This window comes from Petaurus breviceps, unplaced genomic scaffold (genome assembly GCF_028583685.1).
Source record: "Petaurus breviceps papuanus isolate PSGF00001 unplaced genomic scaffold, PetGlider_PUasm1.0 76, whole genome shotgun sequence".
NCBI lineage: Eukaryota > Metazoa > Chordata > Mammalia > Diprotodontia > Petauridae > Petaurus > Petaurus breviceps.
Window position 1 is genome coordinate 54,935,929 of NW_027186473.1, and position 22,937 is coordinate 54,958,865.

Below are 22,937 nucleotides of genomic sequence, written 5' to 3' on the forward strand. Positions count from 1 at the left end.
AGTTACTTATTTAGTATGCATTTTAAAATAATGAGTAATTTTTGATAGCTTTATTTTAAAAACTGATTAAAACAGATTGATGATGATCAATTTTATTCTGAAATAGTAAACTGTAGGAAGGTGGCTTTTGGTTGTGTCCCATGGGAACTCAAAATTCTAGGGAATCTTCAGAACATGAGATGAGACCATAGTCAGTCAGCAGTCATCTTTACCCCTCTTTGAATATTTGAAAATCTTCTGTAATAAATGCAAAGGCCATAAGGGTAGGAGAGAAGTCAGTGGTATGTAGTAATCTCAAATCTGAAGGTGAAGACATGGACAGAAGAGCTGCTGGATTTCTCTATCCCTTCTACCTCAGCACTTCCCCACCACAATCACCACCAATGCCATGTATTTCTTTGCCAGCAACTTATAATCTTCTCTTTGAAAACTGACTTACAATTTGAGGTGAGATGAAGAAGAACTATTCATTAATAAAAATCTGGAAGCTACTTAGAAGCCTTAATCTGAACTTAAAGTCAAATGCAGTTAGCGATAGCCAAATGGAAGCACCTTAGCCACCAATTTTGTCTCTTGGGGAGAAGAGAGAAGAGAATAATAACAAATATTATTAAGCACCTACTGTGTGCCAGGCACTATGCTAAGCACCTTACACATATTATCTTCATCTGACTTCATATGATAACAGAAAGAGCTAGAGCTTCCTTCTTGCCAACACAGAGAACTGCCAAGAGTTTGTGTAGTCTGGTAGATAGCCCACAAAAGGACAAAGACCTGAGTTCAAATCCAGCTTCAGATACTAGTGAGACCTTGGGCAAATCAGTTAACCTCATCTGCCTTAGTTTCCTCTTCACTAAAATTGTGATAATAATAGCATCTATTTATCTAGGTTGTTGTGAAGATGATGTGACAGAATACTTGTAAAAGACTTTGCAAATAAAGCACTATATAATGCTAGCTGTTATCACATGAGTAATAATAATGTCAATGGTTACAATTATTAAATATTACATAGTAGGTTATGTATTTATTTACCACAGTGAGAAAAGTGAAACAAGAGTGGTGCCAGTCTCACAAAGTGATTCTACAAATAAGACTCTACCATTCTTCATCTCAGATTCTGAGGCTTTCTAACAAAAAGCTATAATACTTAAAAAGACTTCTGATTCATCCTGAATTTCTGGTGGCAATTTCTTTGCAAAGGTGATCAAAATGTTTCCTGTAAATTCCCACAGATTCTTTTTACCAAAGATAATGAGCATGTCAACTTTAATTCATTAACTTTTCATAGAAATCATAAAAGGAAAATCTAGCCTAGTTTCAAATTGAGACAAGGGGAAACGAGAAAGACTCATCTTCAGGGACAATACAGCTCTCTCTTATCTGGAACATGACTCTTTTTTCCTATTCAAATATTTTGTTTATATTTAGGAATTTTATAATCAGTTACTGATATAAGCATAACTCTAGTATAGTATGTTTTACTATATACAGAATGAACTGAATTACATTAACAAAGTGTTTCTTGTTTAGGGCCCTTAGGGGACTTGATTTAATGAACTGGTATGAGAGTTCCTAATTATAATTTCATTTATCTATATGTAAAATGGAGGCTTCTAAAGTACATTAATGCAAGATTTTCTTTCTTATTAAGAAGGATAAACATGGGGTGGCCAGGTGGCTCAGAGAGTAAGAGCACTGGCCCCAGTGTCGGGATGACCTGGGGATCGAATCCCGGGCTCAGATACTTAGCACCACACCCAGAAATAACTGTCTGTGTAACCTTGAGCAAGTTACTTAACCCCAATTAATTAAAAAAAAAATGTCCCTTAGGGGGCGTTCAGGTAGCACAGCAAGTAAGAGCACTGGCTCCAGTGTCCAGATGACCTGGAGATCGAATCCCGGGCTCAGACACTCAGCACCACCCAGAAATAACTGGCCGTATAACCTTGAGCAAGTTACTTAACCCTGACTGTTTAAAAAAAAAAAAAAGGATAAACATGAAATTCAATGAGCATTGTACTTGGTAATGTAGATGCAAGGACAAAAGTGTCTCAAGAAAGCAGTCTCATTTTCAAGGAGCTCACATTCTCTTGGCTGAGTGAGGAGGAAGACATGCAGAGATATATAAAAATATACAAAGTAAATGCAAATTAAGTGAAGATGGTTGGGAAGTGCTAACCACTTTGAAGGATCAGGAAAGGCCTCTTATACAGGTTGGCATTTGAATTGAGCTTTGAATAAAATTAAAAATTCCAAAAGTAGAACTAAGAGACAGAAAAAATATTACAGGCCTGGGGGACTTGATTTAATGAACTGGTATGAGAGTTCCTAATTATAATTTCATTTATCTATATGTAAAATGGAGGCTTCTAAAGTACATTAATGCAAGATTAATACAAAGGCATTGATATGGAAGAAGAAATATTGTGAATGAAGAATACCAAAGAGCTCTATGTGACCTTTGATCTTAATTTTCTCATCTGTAAAACAAGAAGCGACTAAATAATTTTTAAAATTCCTCCCAAATATATGACTTTTCCCGGGTGCTTTGATAATATTACAATATTAAGAATAATATTCTTAATAATATTCCCATCCAATATCAAGAAAGCTAGAGATAGGCCTTCACATATATTGGGTAAATGAGAAGGTATGTACAGTCTGTGATCTGAGGAACTGAAAGGGAGTATTTACTAAGAAGAATTAGTTGCTTAAAATTCAAAAAAAAAATTTATAATCATGTTACTGATAAATTTTGTCAAAATCTTTAAGTCCTAGGTACAGAGTGGTCTATATAAACGCACAATTTTAGTTGAATAAATACACGACTAAAAGACCTCAAAGAACAATCCTGCATTTAAGAAATGACATAATATGGACATCTATTTAAAAGCAGAAAGCTAAACAAAAATTGAAATTTGATGCCATACTTGGAAACTCCTTCCTCTATAATAACATCATGGTTTTGGTTTTGTTTAAAGAGTCATAATGAACCACAAAAGGTTGTGATCCTAAGTATGTGTTGCCTATAACAACAGAATTTTCACTTTGAAGGGGAAAAAGGCAATGGCTTCCAGTCATTTAAAAATTTTAATTTCTGAATAGTTTTGCACTGATTTGCCATACAGAGAAAGTTCCCTGTAAAAATGTTTTAGTATCTGCAATTCTCTTAAGATTTTTTCTAACATTCAAATGAAAACAAATGTTACTCATTAATGTTTTTGATATAGTTTTTAAAAGTATTTTACATCGTTTGAGCTTTTATTTTTGCTTGAGTCTTTAAATATGGATTGTCAAATCATCTTATAATACATTTAAAAGAGGAACCAACAGAAAGGGAAGTTCATGGCATCACCCAACTTAATCCTAACATATAGCTATGTAATCTATTATAAATTGTAGGAAATATCCACAACCTCCTTTGGAAATTTATGCTTATTTAACTATAACTTATTGTTAGTAACTTTCTTTGGCTAAACTTTTCATTTTATTTTAAGATAGTTGCAATGAACAATCTAAATTTAATAGCTGATCATAGATTTGGGTGGCAGCCAGGATAGATTTTAGTTTTAAATAGAAAGGTGGTAAATAATCCAGTCAATCATCTAGTCAGCCTGTCTTGTTGCAGACTTACTAAATCACTCAAGAAGCAATCATTCAATTCTTATTTTGTGCCATTCTCTGTGCTGAATGCTGAAGATATAAAGGGACAAAGGAGGAAGAGGAGGAGGAGAAGGAGGAGAGAGTAAGAGAGAGAGAGTTGTAGTCCTCAAGGAACTTACATTCTCACAAGAAGACACACATACAAATATAGGTACATCCAATAGAAAAAAAGGGCTGAAACTACTTCTTCTAGCTCTAATATATTAACTAGGGTGTAGCACTTTTTGAGTGAATCAAACAATAAGAACTGAATATGAAAAGCCATTAAGTGCAAAAGTCATGCATACAAAAAGTGGAGGATGGGTCTTTCCTACTTGTGCAAAATAATTTGCATAAAAAGCAGCTACTTCAGAAAGGAGATGAGGAAGAATTCTCAGATTCTGAATTGGAAAAGCTGGATCAAGCATGGCATTTCCAGCACACTTTTTGAGGAACAAAAGGAAGAATAAACTGTGGCCAAGACAAGATATGGAGAAGCTGCAGGCATCTCAGAATCAAGGACACAGAGCTGAGGGAAGTTTCAAGAAAAATGTCAGTTCTTTCCTAAATGTCCCTTCTTGGTGCCTAGTTATCCACTTACACTATAATATAATCTTTTCTTTCATTACCCAAACATTTCCAGTAAACTGATTTTTGCTCAAACACAAAGAAGTCAAAGCTTAACAAGAGATACATTTAAATACAAAGTTAGGTAGACAGCACAACTGTGCCTCAGTGTGACAAGTTTTCCTAACAGGAGACTCAGAATGATTATGACTAAACTGTATTTTTCATCTGAAATAAATTCTTTAAAGCTGAAGAAAAGTGAACCAAGTGGACATTTGGGGTTGAGGACTGAAAATATGCTAATTACTTAACAGAATGTAGCACAAGGACTACACAAGTTAATATGGAATGCCAAGGTAAAAGCAGTTTAGGTGACCAGTACCCTAGGGGCCTCCTACAAGAGACTGGGGCTTTAGCTGAGTTTTGAAGGAAACCAGAGATTCAGAGAGGAGATTCAGGAGTAGAGGAATGGCATTTTAGGAATGCAGAACAGCCAATGTAAAGGCATGGAGAGAGATAAATGTCATAAGTGGAAAAACTAAGTACTGTACAGCAGTATGGCTGGACCACAGAGAGCATGGACAGAGGCAATATGTAAGAAGACTGGAAGGACAGAAAAGAGCAGGCTGTTAAAAGCTTTCTATAACTCATAGAGGAGATTATATTTATTGGTAAAGGTAACAGCTACTAGAGATTAATAGAAGGGTTATATGACATCATTAGATTTTTATTCAGTTAGTTAACTATCATCTATTAAGCACCTATCTCCAAGGCACTCTGCTAAGCTCTAAGGGTACAAAGAAAGGTAAAAGACAGTCTCTTCTTTTGGAGATGGAGGAGACAACATGTACACGATTATATACAAACAGGATATACACAGGATAAATCAGAAATAATTTCAAAGGGAATGGATTGGCAATTAAGGATGATTGAGAAAGGTTTCTTTTAGGTGAGATGTTAGCTAGGGTTTGAAGGAAGCCAGTGAAGCCAGAAAATTTCCCAAGCATTGGACACAGCCAGTGAAAATGCTCACTTTCAAGGAACAATAAGGAAGACAGTGTGACTGGATTGCAGAGAATGTGGAGGGGAGTAAAGGGAGTAAAGAGGAAGAAGATAGAGATGTAAGTCTAGAGGTCAGCAGAGATGTGAGAGCTGGGTAGATTTGAGAATCATCAACATACAGATAGATGGGCAGAGCTTTATGGTGCTCTCAGTTGGCAGGAGCAATCTGAATGAAGATCCCACAAAAGAGACTGAGGGAATAGTCAGATAGGTAGAAAGAGAATCAAGAGTTAAGAGTGTCACAAAAAGCTAAAGAGAAGAGAGTAGGGGTGCTTCATATTCAAGTAATAAAAAAGTGACACCAACACTCTGAGCTCTTAAACCCTTAAACCAACTAACTGTCAAGGAATGTCCCTATATCTTTTAGTTGTTTTTTGGTTTGGTTTGGTTTTTGCTTTTTGGAGGGGGGAGGACAGAGCAATTAGGGTTAAGTGACTTGCCAAAGATCACATGGCTAGTAAGTGTTAAGTGTCTGAGGCCAAATTTGAACCCAGGTCCTCCTGATTCCAGGGCCGGTGCACTGTGCCACCTAGCTACCCTGTACCTATATCTATTAAAGAAAATCAGCCAAGCTTGCAGAGGGTGAAAGGTTAGGAAACCAACCTTCTAGCACTTAGCACAGTACCTGGCACACAGAAGGCACTAAATAAATACTTGCTAATTGATTAATTTCCTACTCCTCTCCTATTCATAAACTGCTGAATAATACTAGAAAAAAATAACACTAGAGATTTGTTATCTAATCCCAGTTGGGCTCTCACTACAGCAAGTCAATCCTTTTATTCCTCTTTAATTGATATCTTTTTTTTTTTTTTTCTGTAGGGCAATTGGGGTCAAGTGACTTGCCCAAAGTCACAAGGCTAGTAAGTGTGTCAAGTGACTAAGGCCAGATTTGAACTCAGGTCCTCCTGATTCCAGGGCCGGTGCTCTATTCACTGATCCACCTAGCCGCTCCTTGATTTTTCTATTCCCCATAGAAGTGGTTCCAAAATTTCTCTAAACTCCATCTCTTCCCATACAACCCTTTGCTCCTCCCTCTTTAGTGAGGATCTTTCTTCCTGCTTAACTGAAAAAAATAAAGCTCATTCCTTTTAAATTCACTCTTCCTCCAATTCTATATCTGAAAACTTCTTGGCACCAACTTCCCTTCTTCACTCTAATGAAGAGAGGCCCCTTCTCTTTTCTTAGATCACAATAAACACTGTGTATGTGTGCATGTATGCATACCTGTGCGTATACATACATACACACACATATATATATACACAAATATATATATGTACACACACACACACACATATATGTACACACACACATATATACCACTGATGCCATCTCCTCCTGACTTTGTCTTTTGAGTGCCCAATAATAAACTTCAGTCTCTTTTCCCTATCACTTCATTCCCTGCTTCCTTCAAACAATCTCAGGTCTTTCCAGACTTTAAAAAAAAATCATCACTTGACCATATAATCTCCTCAAACTATTTTCCTATCTCTACTCACTGTTACTGCCAAACATCTACCAAAAATGACACGCTCATTTTATCTACTCCTTTAACTCACTTCTCAATCTCACTGTTGTCTGGTTTCCAGCCTCAGTACTCAACTGAAGCTATTCTCTCCAAAGTTAGCAACTATCTCTTTCTCACCAAACCCAATGTTATGGGGTTGTTGCTTTTATTTTTTTCCAGTTGTCACTTTTCTATATATCTTCTCTATAGCATTTGATACTGGGGATTACCCTCTTGTCCTGGACATTCTCTTCTCTCTGGTTTATCTTGTCACTATTCTCATTCGGTTCTTCTCTAATCTATCTGACCTCCTTTCTCAGCATCCTTTTCATCATCCATATCCTACCCCATAACTGTAAGACACACACCAAGGCTCTGTCCCAGGCCCTCTTCTCTCTTTACAATTTCCTTCCATGATCTCATAAACTCCCATGGGTTCAGTTACCGTATCTATGCAGTTGACTTCCAACTCTAAATATCCACCTGGAGTCTCCCCTAAAAAAAGACAGACTGGAAAGCAGTTTGACTGACAATAGGCTTAGACTAGCATCTCACACCATATACCATAATAGCCTTCAAATGGATAAACTACCTATACCTAAAAGGTTACGGAAGTCCTTGAGGGTACAAACAATGTTTTACTTACCTAAGCACTAAGTGCTTGTTAAATTTATGAATGAAAAAGATAGAATGCTACAAAATATTAGACAAGAGCTAAGTCTGAGAAGATCTGAACTTGTACAGAGTTCAGGGGTGAAGGCAGTAAGTACTTAGTGAATGCCTTTTCCCTTTCTCTTTACAGCTATTATCTTATTCTAATCTCATAACAACCCTGGGAAGAGGAGGTGCCATCATATTGAAGCAGACAGAAGCTGAGACTAGCCTAGGGCCATGTAGCTTGGTCTCACCACCTAGTTTGGCACATTTATTTGAAAAATAAATATATTTTCGGCTAATATAGTAAACTAAATGATCAATTATTATATTGTTACTTTTACAAGACAGGAATATTAAGTTTTCTAACATATTTCTAAGGATATAAAACGGTATCCTTAGAAATAGTCTTAAGATAGCTACCAATTCTCAAGTACATGCAATATGGAAATGAAAATTAAATTCTTTAAAATAATAGATAATATATATATAAAAAATAAATAAATAATAAATAAAACAGTTGTATGAGAAATCATATCAAAAGGATAGTTTTCATAGTACATCAAAATATTCAAGCCTGATATTTAAGTCAAAAAAGTACTTAACAGAATGGAAGGAATGTGGACTCTGACTAAAATTGAAAATATGACCACTACTATTCTAGGCCCAGTTCTGTTCATGACACCCCAGGCATCAAAACAGTCTAGTTATCTGCCAGATATTGAGGCAGTAAAAATGGAATTTTTCATTTGGAGGTAAGGGTGGAAAAAGGAGGGAATAGAAATGGTTCTGAGTTTGATCTGGATCTAAAGACTACAGCTCACTACTTCCTGAACTTTCCAAATAGAATATCCCAACGTCTATTTAATAACAGGCCATAGTGAATTGGAAGTCCCACCAATAAGTAAACAACAGCTATCCCTGAGCTAACAAGCAGTTGGTGACAGTAGGTGGCATACAGAGAAGGTAATGGGCAGAAAGTCACATAATATTAGAAAGATGAGAGGAACAGGGGTCACAAGAAAAAGAAGGAAACCCCAAAGATGGAACAAAGTGCATTAATCTTCTATGTAAATAGATCACTATGTTAACATGGAAAGGGAAAGAACAAATACTAAAATCTATACAAAATTTAACAAAATGTGGTCACTTTTAAATTGCTTCAAAATGGCCTAACCAATGTGATATTAATAACAAAGAATATAGTTCTTATTACAATATAGGATCTGAAATACCATTGATGGTTTGTTCAGCTTGCATAAGTCACAACTGATTGGACACAGTCCCTGTGGGCATGCCATTTCATCCAGACTGGACGGTTCATTAGTCATAATTACTATAACTGTACAGCAGAGACTGCAGTTTTATCTCATCATACATCTTTGATAAAGCTGCTTCAATTTCTGCTTCATCAGCATGTAAAGTTACATTATTGGAGTCTTATTTTCCCAATCGGTGATTAACAGAGGTTATGCTTCTAATCAAACATGCACTTGGTCTTCATATTATATACCTAAGAAAGGCACAGATATGACCATCATTTGACCTTTCATTTAAAAATAAACTACCAAAATAACAAATCTGAAACCAAAATCCAAGTATTGCAGAAAAAATTAAACAAAAAAATTTGCCTATATTAAAAACAGATCGCTGCATTTACCTAAAGTAAGCCACTAACTATATTTGCTACATTCACTCATTAAACATTAAATTACATACCATATATTTTTATTGGTTTTGTCACTTTTGAAAAAGTCATACCACAAATAGTACGTCTTTCAAACATTACTCTACATAAAGAACTATGTAGGCATCCAGAAAGCAAAGTGATAACAGAGGATTACTCAGGAAGGCTAAAGAACAGATGGGTAATAGATTTCAATGAATGCCAAAGAATAGCACGTTTCTTTCTGAAAAGAAAATGTTGCCAAAACATGGCTTGAAGGTAAAACATGATGAAACTGATGCATTAAGGATTTTTTCTCCCACTTCAGTTAGATAAACAATAGGCCCTGTCTCACTATTTGCATGAGCAATATGTCCTCACTGTAGACCACATGAACAGTCATAATCGACAGTTACATGCAGGCACTGAGGCTGCAAAAATCCCAGAGTAATTAGTGTTGTCTGAATGCAATGACATCTGTGTTCTCATGGTCCTGGAGACCTGTCAGGCCAATAAGATGTATATGAAAAAATATGACAAGCATTGCAAATGCCCTTCTGAAAGGTCTCACTTTTGGGAAAAGCTAAAGAAATGACACATGCCACATTCTCTTTTTTTTTAAGCTAATATATGTATCATCTAAATTCTAAACTTAAAACTTACATACTCTAAAAGATCTTTAAATCACACTACATTTGACTATGGAGGATTTACTCAAAATATAGCTAAATACTAATAAAATAATACACTGAAACAAGGTACTCTTATTTTTCCAAAGTTTCATTAATGGAAGATTAAATGTTCACCTAACACATGGGTTTCTATGAATTATATACATGTCCAGAATCAAAATTATTTCAATTCATGCAGCAAAGTAAATATTGTTTATGTAGAGATTCCCTGAGATATTTAATATAGCTGTACATACAAGTCTCTCCCTTGCCACACCCTATCCCCTATTCCACTGGAAATGAAATAGTTTAATATCATATATATTTATCTTTCTCATAATTAGGCTCACTATTATGTTATATCCACAAATCTTTGTTTTAGGACACCCTAATGCTTTTGCTTATTGGTGCCTATGGCTCTGTTCTCTCTTCAGGCTGTAGCAGTATGTTTGAGCACGCACTTGCACCAAGAAAGACATTAGTCATCATTAACAGAAGCACTGACACCAAATCTAAGTGCCTCTCCACAATGACCAAGTGGCAATCATCTTTCTCTTACACTGTCACTGCTGATTAGGATTTTCTTTCATGAAAATTTAATTTGTCCCTCCTTTCTGCAGCTTCTTTTTTTTTTTTACACTCCTGCAATAACAGAGCATGCCAGCAAGATATTGCAAATGCAGCAAAAGAGGCTGTACCTGTAATGTAACCAAAGATAAAAAGATTCCAACTGCTCAGCTGGATCTTTTATCTTGTCAAACAGAAAAACATAGATGTAGTGAATGACATCTAGTGACAAGAGGAAAATATGCATATATATATATGAATTGTATCTAATTCGAAACAACTTATATGCCTCCAAACTTAACTGATTCAAGCTAAATGAATAAGATTTCTTCTTAAATATATTAATTTATGCAATTCCCTAGCTTTGGAAACTCTAAGGCAACAAACACTTCAGTATCAGTTCCCTTTATCTGCATTTTTTATTTGCAATTTTTTTATAAAATAAAGGCACATTCTACTCAGACATTTCACTGCAACCTTAAGAAAATATTTAAACATCAATCTTTTCAGTGTATGTCAACCTACTTTGTAGTTAAGTCAAACAAAGAAAATAATTTTTAGTTGTAGGAGACAAATGGAAATGATTCATTTGTCCATGTAGGACATTCAGCAGCAAGGCAGTGTTGTTGCCTTACAATCTTGTTCTGTATAATATCAGTGTTAAACAAGATACCAAAGGAATGAGTTATTTAAGGAAGTTTTTCAAAACATTTACTCTTCTGTTTTATTTCAATTTGTTTAAAGATTTTCAAAAAGTGTAGGCACATGTTAATTTGCAAGCATCTCAGGGTAGCCTAAAGTCCTACTTTTGGGTATAAATACTCACATTTTTATATTAGTTAAGTAGTGTAACAAAATTAGGGATTGTATTTAAATTTAAAACATCTCTAATTTATCTCATACCTCTCATGAACATGTGCACTTTATGTCAAAAGCTGTGATACTCTGTGTCTAAGTGAAAGTAAACTGTATCTCCCTATTAAAATGAATGAGCCATGTGAAATGTTCTTCTAAAACAAAAAGCCTCACCTCATTTTAGATTCAGGACCAAACCATAATTCATCAAATCATAATCATTAAATTTCCCTCAGTCATTGCTACTCTGTGCTACATAAAGTAATGTATAAAGGATTTAAGGGGTCACAGTGGTTACTACTTAATAGCTAACACATCAAATTTACCAATGGTACAAGTTGGCTTTTTTTTTTCTTTTCAAAATGATCTCTAGTTACAAAGTTTAAGATGAGAGAAGAAATTAAGATAGATTTGGTAGGGCAGTCTCTAATTGTTGAACTTCTGTTGTAAGCATACCTTTGATTAAATGCAGAGCTAGTCCAGAATAAAAAAAGACTATATCATGGCAACCTAACCTAATTATCCATGAAGAATATGCTTACATATGATTTGACATTTCTTTCTTTTTGACTACAGAAAGAGTTGCTGATACATTCAAAACCTTAATACGAAACTCCTTTTTTTTTTGCGGGGGGGGGGGGGGACATGCAATTATCCAGTTCAAAACCTAGCAAGTCATAATGGTACATATTCAGTCTTTTCCTATATCTACACCAAGTTCAAATACAGAAGTTTAGCTCTATAACTCCTACTCCTCAACCAACTCCTACCCTTACCAACCTCCAAGCTACTTGTCAGTGAAAGGTTGGGCGATTTATTGACCACCTCTGGATGCATACTGTCAGGGCTGAAGGAAATATGAGGGAGGGTTGTCACTACTGTTCAGGAGCTCATTGATAATGACATACCTGCTTCTGTCACCCATTACCCATACTACAAACTACTTAGACCTAACTGAAAAATCAATAGTCTACTTGCACTGGTTCCTGTGGCTGCCTCCTTTGATTGTCAGCTCCTGTCTAGGGTCAGCACTTACATGAAAGGGGCTGTGACTGCCTGATGCTTTCAGGACAACCTAACGATATGAAACTAGCCAACAGAACAGTAAATTCTGTCTCCCTGCCCTCCTCATCAATTAGGCTTTGACTAGGCTTGCCTGTAGAAACCTGACCTTTTAAGTTTAGGTGAATATGGACTAGCTGAACACACCATTGCCCTCAGCACTGAGCCAGGAAATCCACTGACAGGTTAAACAAAACAGAAGGTTGTAACTGTCATAATTTGCATTGCACTTTCACGCCAACAAGGGTGTTATCAGTAGGGGCAAGCCCTGGAACACACAACTCCCGCACCCTTAAGTCACTCTACTCATAAATTTTCAAGTGAAGCAAGATAAAACATAAATGTACAAATAGCTATGCATTTCTAGTCCCTCATTCTTTCAAATTTGCACTTTGCAAACTCACAAAGTGCCTATCAACAATTCCCTTGGTAGTCACACTGGCACTTCAATCTCATTACTGATGGACTTCCAACAAATATGGAACATAAGTAAAAATAACTCATCCATGCTGGTAGGGCAGAAGGTAGGTAGGCAGATAGATAGATAGACAGACAGACAGACAGAGAGATAGACGGAAGGACGGAGAGATGGATGGATGGATGGATGGACGGATGGACAGATGGATGGATGGATGGATGGATATAGATAAGACAATAGAAGGAGATAGGAAAAATAGAGAAATGAAGACAGACCATAGGTTGATAGAGATAGATAGATAGATAGATAGACAGACAGACAGACAGCTAAGATAGATGGATGGCTAGATAGAGGCAAACAGGCAACATTGATTGATCCATAGTTAACATGAGATGTTAGACTTCAATATGCTTTCTTTATCTAGAAAAATACCCACAAGTTCAGCACAAACATTCAAGTTATTATCACGTATCTGAAAAGAGGTGTTGAAATTATTTCCTTCCAAATTACATGCACATAGTATCTTTTACAGTTTGAGGGAAAACTAGGAACATCTGCAAAATAAAAGATGTTAACACTTTTATGCTTGTCAGATCATCTGACGAAAACAAGCAAAAGTATGAGAGAATGCTGAACTTTCCTTCCTTTGGTTACTCATATTCAAAGAATCACTCCTCTGCCTGATCTGTCTTTTAACAAAATACGAACATGGAAATCTAAATCTGTTTGTAATGGTGTCATTCCACTAAAGAGAACATTCATCATTGTGTAAACCACTTAGTGTAGTGTGAACTGTGTGAATTGTGAACCTGAGCCTTTTTTTAAGCTCTAAAAACAAAATGTACTTTTTTTGTCTTAATGTGTCACAAAGTTTGATTGAGATCCCATTCAAAAGTTGAAAAATGCTCCCCAATTCCTAGGATTCCAAAAAAGCAATACATCTACTAATTCTCAGGTAAACATATCTATTGTTTTGTGTCTCTCCCAAATCATTCCCACCTCCCATCCAATGATCTCTACAAAATTACAAGAGATGTCAATGATTATATGTATGCAAATATGTTATAAGGGCCTATTCAATGTTTCCATTTTAATATCTAGCTTCTATTAATCACTAAAATGTTAGAACAAAATTCAACAAACAACTACTTAATAATTTATTTGTCACTAGATCCTGAGCCTCTCTGATTTGTAGTTATCTATTGTTTCTTATGTGCAGATGAAATACAAAGAAAAACAACTAGATGGAAATAATCTAACAATAACATTTCAATTCCATGCAAGGCATGGTATATAAAAATTCCTTTTAAGCTTACTTTTTCTCTAGGAATCTCTCGAGTTAAAAGTCTTCAAACAACTATCCTAAAGAAGCAGCATGAGTCAAAATGTAATACTTGAAAAAGTTCTGAGATGAAAGTAATTTAAAATAGCATCAAAACATTGGTAATAACCAATCAAGATAGGCACTGACATGTGTGACATAGGCTAGAAATGAAATGTTACATTTATTTTAATATAAATTCATGCAAAATCCCAACCAACTACAGTACAACTACCCATTTAAGGGCCTGAATGAATCTAGATGCATCCCTTCATAGACCTAATGTGATGATTAACTATGTATCTGGTGGCATGTCAAGTCCTTTTGCTATGCCTATCTGATAGTAAAGTGAAAGGGCATGGACAGTGTCCAGTCCCAGCAAGCAAATCATTTGGAAACAGTCATAGCCATAGATCAAAGTTTTTTCTCTCTACCCAGAACCGATTTAAATTCACCAACTCAGAATTTCCAGCAGACAAAACCAATCAAAAAATAAGAGAATGACTCCTTAGGATCCAGAGATAATAAAGGAAGATAGAAAGGAAAAAAGCAGAAAAGAAACAGACTGGAAGAGCCTTGAAAGCCATAGACCAAGACAGCTGTTTTATATCCTAGCTTTACTTTAGATAGCTAAAAAAAAGTTTCCAACCCTTGGATCATCAAATGCTATTTCAATTAGGCTACACAGATGTCTTCTCTATGTAACAAGGAGCAATGAGGGATATTTTTTTCCACCAATATAAGAAATGTTAGAAATCTTTCTGCACATAACTTTGAAGCTCTCATTCATGAAAAAAAAGTTGGGGAAAAATATTAAGAATGAGTATACTGTTTCTATACTGAAGTCTGTACACAAAGGATTATAACTTTGTATTTCCAATAAAAGTAAAACAGCAGAGATCACAAAGTTTTATAACTTTTTATAACAAATCAATGCCAAAAGACTTAACGGGAGTAGAGTGTCTTCAGCAAATTTGAAGAAAAGAAAGAAAGTCTTAAAAGCCAAGTTTGTCCAGATTTAAGGCATAAGCACTGTAAAAAGCTATTTGAATACTATCAGCATGCTGAGTTTCATGTCCACACAAGAACATCCTAAAAATCATTAAGGAATACACTGCTAGTAATTTGTCCTTTTACCTAATTTTTAGCAAGTTTTACTATGTTAGCAACAGCATGTTGCTAATCAGGCCAAGATCAAGGATTTGACTCCCCAAATAATCATCTCTCATTGAACTGAGAAAAACTCCATCTCCTGTTAGAGAATGTATCCCTAACCCTAACCTTATCCAGCTATTTCAAAAAAGCATGCTATGCATTACAAGGGAAATAAGGTGTTTGGCTTTCAGTAAATCAATTTTAAGTACTGGAACAAACAATTCAAAGCACATGTCTTAATGATGACAGTGAATCAGTAGTGTTATTTTCATATATAAAAAATGGCACATACTTTGAACCATACTGTCTTTCAATTTTCTTTGGCAACAAGTTTCAATACAGATTATATCTACTCTAATACATTTTCCCTTCTCTTGCCTATCTTCAGGTAAGCAATTAACAATAGTGAAACCGTCATTCAAGAAGAAGGAAAGCTGAATAACTGACAAGCTATATACTCATTGAATAATTGGGTTAACCATACTAAGAATTTTTAATCTTTTGGAAATATAGTAAATCACTGCAGACTTCAAATTAAATTCCTATTTTGATCTTTTTAGCTACTGGTAGTTAAACACTGACAGCTGATCTAACTTAAATCCAAAATTCTCATAAAAACAGAAAATACACTTAGGTGGTATGATACAAAAAGAATTCTCAAGTGTGGTTGGAGAAACTGGAAATAAATCCCAGCTCTGGCATTAATTGTATGACCTTGGGCAAGTCAGGAAGCTTTCTGGTCTTTAGTCATAAGGTCAGAATCCACAATCTATATAATAGCCTTTCCAGAAGTCCCAGCTCTTATGATTCTATTGCTTGCTCTTCTTTTAGAATCAAGAATAAGTGTAATACTTTCTAAAACTTTTTGGGGGGAAGAAAAAAGGGGGCCAGTCCATTGGAATGAGGAGCACCACAAGAGAGGAAACTACATTTGGCAGCTATTCTGTAACTCATACTCTTAGAATGCAGACAGCGTGGGGAGGAACCAAGATTAAGTGACTTGCTTAGGATCACATTGCCAATAAATATCAGAGACTGGACTACATCTACCTGATGCCAAGGCCAGCTCTCTATTCTCTAAATTATATTGCCATTATTCAGATTTCAGAAATAACAGTACTATATCTCTTTCAAGTATATTATTCGTTAATTCTCAAGAATAAATCAATCACTATTAATATATTATGACAAGTTTGTTTGGGGGATAAGAAAACATATTATAACTATGTAAATCTAAAGATATATATATATATATATATATTTCACAATAAGAGTTACAAAAATTCAATGAAGGTACCCAATTCACATTTTTCTAGAAAATGATATTTAAAAGTATTGAGGAAACATAGGTCATTTTGTCTTTTTAATACAATAAAATTATGTGTGCATATATGTATATACAGGGCAGTGAGGTGGCACAATGGATAGAGTGCTGGGTCTGAAGCCAGCAAGACCTGAGTTCAAATCCAGCCTCAAGATACTTACTAGCTGTGTGACCTTGGGCAAGTCACTTAACCCTGTTTACCTCAGTTTTCTAATCTGTAAAAATGAGTTGGAGAAAGAAATGGCAAACCATTACAGTATCTTTGCCAAGGAAATACCAAACGAGGTCATGAAAAGTCAGATACAACTGAAACAACATATTTCTCTCTCTCTCTCTCTCTCTCTCTCTCTCCCTCCCCCCCCCCCCCGTCCTTCCCTCCCTCTTCCTTCTCCCTCTCCCTCTCACCTCATGCAGAACATGTGCTGATGGCCCTGAATTCTTGAAGGTTATACCATGAAAGCACAAGCTCTGGAAGGTCCTCCTAAATTCAGAAAGCTTTTGAGTACAGGTTCAGTTAAAAAATAAAAGTCTGCTGTCTAAGGATTAGCTCAGGTGGGACAGAAAAAGTCAATCACCAGATTGGCTACAAAGTATCAACAATTTCAGTCATACCAACTTTCAGAGACCTAATTGTAGAGGTGTTGCTATCTGAGGAGGAAGGATTGATAATGGAATTATAGCTTATTTGTATATAATAAAAGTATATAATAACTTTTGTTAGCTTCCAGTGAAAAGCTATATGCTTCATTTTTCTGCAATGCAAATACGTTATTGTTTTGAAATGTATATTAAATTATGTGTAATTTAGTTAACACACTATTCATATACCAAGTTGTAGAAAAAAAGAAAAAAATCTTATCATAATGCCCCTTTTCTACAATTTATATTAGAATTAAATAGTAATTCTAGAAAGTAAACCAGTTAGAGTCCTAACTAATTAGGTAACCAATGTATGCCCAAAGATCACTATTTACACACACCAAATAGAACTCCAACTGTCCAGGAACTACTACAAGCAGAAAATGCATAAAAACATTTGATTTGTCATCCTGTAGTATGATAGGCTTACTGTTGGAAGCTAAACTATGTGTTTTAGCTGACTGCACATAATTTTAAATATAATTTATTTTTTAAAAAGTTCTCTGTTCATAAAAACAGATGAATTCCAATAAAAAAGTCTAAATCCTTCTAGCAATATGGTTGACCCCTTAAAATGATTAGAAGAAGCTTCAGAGAACTGTTAAAAATAAACAATAACTGGCTAACCTTGATAAATTCCAGGATATCAAACATCAAGAGCTTAGAAACATCTCTACCATACTCTTTTTAGGTTTGGGAAATATGATTACATAACAGAGGCCCTTTAAAGTCAAAATGAAAAGTTGATATGTTTTTTACAGTATTTGGATAGCACAACACTTATGATCATTTGTTAGAAAACATATTCCAGCCATTGTAATATTATTACTTCCATTGAATCATCCAATATAGCTTTTAAGTATTTAGGATACATTTCAATTTTCTAGTCTTACTAGGTAGAATTCTTAAGTTGAAAGGAATTCCATTTTAAAATGTCTTACAGAAATATGATCATAAAAGCAGCCACCTGAGTATAACATTCAACAATCATAATAACAAAAAGGAAAAAAGTCTCTATGCAAAGGAAAGTAAAAAATGAATATAGCCCTGACCATCAAAAAAACAAACAAAACCCCACCACTTTTATATAAAACATTAAAAAAAATAAACAATCTAGTTATTTTACTACACTTCTAAGATCTGCTTCAAGGAAACAAAATCAAATAGTTCAAGATTTATGTACTGTTCATTAAAGGCTAGTGGAACACATATATTATTTCTACAGTAATTAAAAGAATAGATACCTTCCAAGTCTCCCAGGTATGATAAACTTAAGAAAGAACAGCAGGGTTAACCCAGCAAACACAGTTCTAAGATCAGCAAATAATAAAAACAATCTACAGTTTAAGGACTTTGCATTCTCTGGAAATGTAAACAGGATTATAACTGTCAGGTCGACAGAAGCACTGACTTCAGCCATTAGTTTGGCTTTACGGTTGAGAAATACAGCATGTACTACTGAATCATTTCTTTTCAAATCTACACATTCCCTGCAGCAGTTTAAGCTTCATCAGGAGTGCAGGAATGTATAAAAATGACAGACAAAGGGCATTAGTTCTTTTCCTATACTATTTTTCTAAAAATGGAAGTAGTACAGAATTCTTTTTACAAAGCAGTTAGGCTGAAGCTGTTTGAAGGCAGTTATCTAAGGAAGAAAAAAATCTGGAGGCAAAAAAATACATTGCATTTTAGACTGTCAGTTTTGAGCAAGATTCTTAGAAAACCTAATATAATGTTACCAAATAAGTGATGAATTATCAGAATATTTATATCCTACCTTAACTATTCAACATCTTTCAGTTTGAAATGTGTTCAATATTCTATGTTCTGCCTCGGTGTATAGCAACAACCTCTGCACCATTTGCAGAGTCAGCTCCTTTACTTCCAAACCATCTAAATCAAGGAAGTAAATTACAGATCCAAAAGCTATGCTATATCCCAAATTTTCACTTGAATGTCAAATTATAATTATATATATAATTATATTAATGGTTAACAAAAAGTCTATTTCAAAGGGCTTTTTGAGTTCATAAACAATTTACTTAAAAAGACAAAAGAGGTAGAGTTAACAAAATCCCATTTACTCAAAATCCAATACAAATATAAAACTAGGAAGCTGATCAAAAACTGTAATCTCTCTGGGAACATATGTATGTGTGTATATACATACACAGGTATATATATATGATTAATAGCTTAACTGACATAACTTTTACAAAACTTCAAAGGGACATATTTTTCCAAATAAAGTTATTTTTTTAAATTAAAAACTAGTTCCTAAAAGCATTGACTACCATCCCCAGTACTTTCATTTGGCTATTATGACTCTTCACTAAGATAAGTCTAATACTGAGATACCCAAATCGTACTACATGCGCACACACACACGCGCACACACACACACACACACACATACACATACACCAGTAATTAAAAAAAAATTAAACCACATTACCAACATTTCCCCCTCCCCCTTTCAAGTATCCTTTGCAGAAGAAGCCCTCCCAAGCAAAACACACCATTGCTCCAGGCAGCAGCATGCTGCTATTGGCGCTGCCTAAACCAAACAAACAAGATGTTTAACAGTCAAATAAAATGTCCTGGAGCCTCCCTAATGAATTTGTCAAGGACCATCAGATCTCCCCCCACCCCCACCTTACTCCCTTGCCTCATTAACTCAAGTATGATGAGACGGATTATAACTAGAGAATACAGATCAATTGGTCTGAAGACTTCAAGTGGCTTTTAGCCTTGAGAGTTTCCTTTCTCTCACTTGGTCCTTTTAATAGAATACAGTATCTCCTCCAGAAGGGGCTGCCACTTCGTTTTAATACACCATCAAGGAGCTGCTGATGGACTTCTATACTAACATACATAAAAGCAGAGGTGACAAGGGCTCTTCAATTACAGACTCCTTGGATACTGTTCCCCTTTCAATTATTCATCTTGGGGAAGAACTGATCCGCAAACACACAGATGAAGCTGCTCTTAATGCAGGGCAGCCGCAAAGGCAAGGGGATGGAGGGGTGGGCGGGGGGATTTGCATGGTGCTATTTGCTGGAAGTGTTTAAGTTTATTGCTCAAATGATGTTTCTAATTAGTACCCAGGCAATAAATTAAAGTCGGCTTTAACTGATTTATTATTTACTAGCACTCCTACCTCTGGATAAATTGGTAATGAATTGTTCTAAAAATCAAAACATTTGTAACATTGTATCATCCTTCAGCCTCTGGGTAAAAAAGGAAGAAAAAAAAAGTAGGGGAAACTGTAGTGTGATTGTTTGGCTAAGTAGTTGTGAAAATAAGAAGGTGGATCATCAAGACTGACTGGATGGTTGCGTGCGTAGGTCTACACAGGATGCCTTCCACTCTATGCAGCTTCCAAAGGCTCCTCTCTCTGCTCTCCGCCATTCCAGAAGCCGCTTGAGACTCCGAGCATGAAAGATAAAGGGAGGAGGAGAGGACAGAAAGAGGGAGTGAGGGCGAAGAACAGAGGTGCTTTCTCCAAGAAATCGCTAGTCGGCCAGAAGAAAATAGGTCCAGCAAGTCAGGTTGGAGGTTCCTCTGACCCATTATGGGTTATTTGCAAACTATTACTCCCTGAAACGGAGCCTGGTGCCCCGCCTAGGGGAACAGACACGGAACCTCCGGGGCCTCAGCTGCTTCTCTCCTAGAAACAATGAGGGAAAGTAGGCTACTCTAAACACGCCCGAACCCTTGCTAGCCCCGTCATCCGTCTTCTCAGAGTAACTGCCCTCTAGAGAAGCTGGGACACAGGACTCTGGGGTCTGGTTTGACAACTTCCCTAAGGAAAGTGGCCTTCTCCGCCCGTTAATAATTCCCATAGTGCGGGTATGACTGAGAAATGAATAGCCCTGTTACCAGTCACGGTTTCCCACCCTCGCACACTAACTTCGAAGTCGCTTCCTTTCCATTAGGTCTGTTGCACTTTTCTCCCAGCCCTCTCAAACTACTCTCTATCCCGGCCTCGATGGCTGAATGCCGCACCGCTCAGCACGGTGCTGCCTCCTCCAGCGAAGCGCTAAAGGCGAAGAGCCCATGCCGACGTGTGTGATAGTCCGAGACCCAAAAGTCACCTTCTTCCAACTATCGGAAACGCCCTCCTTTTCCCACTGCCCTTCACTGCAAAACACGCGCCATAAGAATAAATCCCACCTCCCAAAGTAAGCCTGCTAGTTCTGGACAGAGCTTCTTATGCACTTAAGGGGGAGAAGAGAGGGTGGTAGTAAGTAAACTAGGGGGGCTGGGAGCGGCTACTCAGCCTCTAAAGGAGAGAATATCAGAGCTCCACTGGTCCCAGTTTTGCGCAGAGGGGCAACTTTCGAAATTGGCTCACACTCCAGCTCTAGAATTTAGTTCGAGTCACCACATTCTCAGTGCTATTCTCTGAAGTTTCTAATACATTACTATTCATCAGCAAAACCAAATGATGAACCCGCACCAATCCAGTGGATTCTTATTCTTGGGGATTCACTCAAGGTCACCTACCTAGATAAAAGTCAGACGCCCTCCCCCAACAATCTAACCAAAATAGACCTTTCAATCCCCTGAGTGTATAGTTTATTTTAAAGGCAGTGGAACCACGCTCCGGACGTTTGGTTGTAAGCTTCCACACTTCTAAACAAACTAAAAATGGCTCTCATTCTCCTCTTCCCCAAATGAAACTTCTGGGTGTGGGTTTGAAGAACTACAGCCAAGACTGGAAAAAAAAATTTAAATACACACTCACATTTTAAAAAAACGTTCTAGGACATCAGAATTTTACTTTGCAATGATGACATAAGAAATGCAAGAGGTATTATGAAGATTGAATTTGCACACACTGAATTCTTAAAATGTGCTCTTTTAATTGATTTTCAAAGTGATCAATAACAGATTACAGTTTTCCTTAGCAGTAAATCCTTTAAAGCCAAGTTCATTTCAAAACAAGTTACTTTTACAAGTAATAATTAATTCTACCTAAGAACCTCACTACTATTTAAAATAGCCTCAAATTATAGGGAATTCCAGCATTAGTGTATTTAAAAAGTTTAACTGGTTTACACTCTCTGTCCGTTACTTCATTGGTATGGTCAAAATATTTACAGGGATTAAAATACAAAGACTAAGGGACAAAGATTAAGGATATTTTGCAGTAATTATTCCATAATAAATAGAACATTTGCATAAAATTCTGAAACTAAACGTCATTAAGTAAAATAAGGTGCTTGGATCTATTCTGCCCCAATCACTTTCTCTGCAGGGTCCTTATTTTAGTTAAAGATTAATTTTCAGAGTTAAAATCCATACCTAAAATCTTCTCTCCTCCCTGGTCCCCAGCTATATTTCTCTGCAGCAATGAGTAGGGGGAACGGAAGACTTTGGGGGAAGGAGAAAAAAGATAAAAATAATTGCCCTGTCCCAAATCCCCTACTTCCCCCACCAAACTGACCTTATGTAAAAGTGATTTATGTTAAAGTGGTTTTCATCTAGTCCTTGCATGAAGATATAATTCGAATAAAACAAAAACAAAACCCACAACAACAACAAAACAAAAATCCTGCACCTTTCTAAACCTGTACTATTCTTTCTTTCCCCTCCCCACTTTACATTCCAGCCATCTCCAACAGTTTTTCTTCTTAGCAACTGAGGAGGACTTTTCCTTCAATTCTCTCCCCACCCCCCCCCCCACCCCCACCCCCACCCCCATTACGGGGTAGTGATATGTATGAGCATGGATTCTTTGGAGTCTGCATATGGCTTTACAATCTCCTCTTCTTTCTCTACTTCTCCTTGCCCCCTTTCTCCATCACGTGAAGTG

General features: G+C 36.2%; 1 protein-coding gene across 2 annotated transcripts in view; it reads right to left on the reverse strand.

Moving 5' to 3' along the window:
- The window catches only part of LRBA (LPS responsive beige-like anchor protein), a 737,508-nt gene that overhangs the window by 303,818 nt on the left and 410,753 nt on the right, over positions 1–22,937 (reverse strand). The window lies entirely within an intron of this gene.